This window comes from Corvus brachyrhynchos, unplaced genomic scaffold (genome assembly GCF_000691975.1).
Source record: "Corvus brachyrhynchos isolate BGI_N302 unplaced genomic scaffold, ASM69197v1 scaffold293, whole genome shotgun sequence".
Classification (NCBI taxonomy): Eukaryota; Metazoa; Chordata; class Aves; order Passeriformes; family Corvidae; genus Corvus; species Corvus brachyrhynchos.
The window spans coordinates 404,759-407,353 of NW_008237410.1; positions in this window are offsets into that span (position 1 = coordinate 404,759).

The following is a 2,595-nucleotide window of genomic DNA, read 5'->3' on the forward strand; positions in this document are numbered from 1 at the left end:
AAAGCAGTTGTGGGAAAAGCTGCAAGTCGGCAAAGGGACTCACATGCGAGCAGAGAACCAACCCGGGCGGCTGTCTCGTTGTGATAATGTTTTCATAGCATGGGCAAGAGAGACTCCTCTTCCTAAATGGACTGAACAAGGTTATTATGGAAGTGGTAAACAGACTGAACATCTCAAGGGTTGTCTTTCTACACTGTCGGTGGGAGAAGGGAGAAAGGTGGGGGGGAGGAGAAGTGTTCTGAAGGTGTAGTGTGATTTTTTTTTTTTTTCTTCTTTTAGGTCTGTTAATAAATTTCTTTATATTCTTTCAAGTTTGGTGCCTGCTTTGCATTTCTCCTAACTCTTATCTCACAGAAGATAAACAGTAATGCGTATGTTAAACCAAACCACTACAATGTGCTAGGTCCCCTTCCCTGGCTGCTTTGCAAGGGATATGATCTTTGCACCAGGTCCTAGCTCCCTACAGAAAACCATTCATACCACTGAGCTCTGGAAGTCTTCTCATTCATTTCCTTCAGTTGGTCAAAATGTCAGTTGCCATATACTCATCCAGCTCTGGAAAAAGGAAAGATAAAACAGTTCTCTTAAAAGTCTAATACTGGTGAACAGCTCTCAAAAGTCTTAAAAGACTTGCATCTGGCTGTATATATAGGAATATGCAGGAAATTAGAGACCATTATGATGAGTGTTCAAAAAAATTCTGGCACTTTTCCAGACTGACATTCACTAACAGCACATCTTGTGAATGGGTAGTTGTTGCTCATTATCAGGCATGGTTACTGGATATTCACACAATTATTGCTTAACAATCTTATTTACATTACCTGTGAGTGCAGCATAATAGTATATTGCAACACATAGAAGCACGGTGGAGCTGATGCCGTGTGTGCTGATCCCTTTAGTCTTTGATATTCTTAGCCATGGTGAAGGTAGTTCAGTTTGAGAGGTCTTTCATGAAGGCAGATAAAATCCATTTGAGTGACTCCTTTCTTTCCCATCTTTCCTCTCTCATGGCTGGTGTGTTTACAGTCATGTCCCTTCTCAGAGCAAAATTATCTCATCTTTTCCTCACATAATTCATATGGTTTCAGGAATGGGACTTGTTCTGTTTCTGCAAACCACTGTCTTAGTAGTCCTGTGGATTACTCAGGTTTCTTTGGGCATCTTTCCTTCTTGTTTTGCACTTTTTTTGGTTGGTATTTTACTCATCCTTTTTCTACTTATACATGTATTCCTGTGCTTTAGCTGTGTAAATGTCCCACAAGTGATTGTTTGCCCCTTTAATGTTTAATATATTACATTGAATATATTTATTTATTTCAGAGGTGGAAAAAGATGATCAATTAAGAAAACAACAATCCACTAGCTTTCCCATGCTAATAAGCAGTAACTATTAGCCTCAAAAATCATGCCTGAAATCCTTAGAACCAATGAAGAAAAAAAAAAAGATGAGTGAGATTATTGATTAGAACTGTAGTAGACCAGCCTTATTGTTACTTATGAAGAAGAAGAATCTATTACTCCTAGACCCATCAATCTAACATGAACAGAAACTGGAGAGCTTTGCTGAGAGGGGAGTCTGGAAAACTCAACAGAAAAATGAGAGAAGCACCACATAATATGATACAGTCTTGCAAGGGCCTAAAATCTACTGAACTCTCTTCAATTTTTGCCAGTGGCTTTGTGATACCTTGGTGACCTTAAGATTACCTCTTCTTAATAAGACATACTAGATATTGCTTATGATCTCAGTACAGGTTTTTATTTTATACCTCAATAAGCATTTTGTTGCAATGGGTTTGTAAGTAAAGATTTAATAGAAAAACTACAGGGAAAGGATGGACTTACTCCAATACCACTTATACATTCACATACATTCGCATATTTCATACATTCACTCTATATGTGAATATATGAAAGTTCAGTCCCACTGCCTGAATTACTAATATTTCAAAACAGTGCCAAACTTAGGAAGCCAGCATTATCCCTCAATAACAAGGGTCAATAGGGAGACAAAGATGAGCTTATTGGAGAGAAGACATTTTACCTGTGGTAAAATTTCCTAAGAAGACAAATGCATAATCAGGAAGACTAGAGTGTAAGTGAAATTTTACCACTGTATCAGGAAGTATAGGAATATAACATGTAGCAATATCTCAGGGAACATTCACTGGGCAGTGATGCTGGAGAAGGGTAAGCTGCAGTTAAATGGAAGAAAGAATTTCAGAAACAAAGCTGTCTGCTGCTGGTTTTCATTGCCCATGTGGCACTGGTAAAAACTGGGATTATGGCAGGATTACAGCAGGATAGGCAGAGGAACACTGGTAATTCTGCTTTCTCATAATTAATTGAAAGAGGCAGTGTGATCTTCTGGGCACAGGAAGAAGAATATTTTTCTGGCAGGCTGCCCCTCTCCCTAACCCACAGCTGCCTAAAGTTTTGCCTGTCTCTACTCTTTACAGAAAAGGTTGCTGGTTCCAGCAGTGGATGGATGCACAGAGTCTTGACTGCCAGGTGGGGACAATCGGAACATCAATCATAGCCAATTAATCTCTTTTGGACATTTCTGAGCTTGGAGACTATTTTAACAGAGGA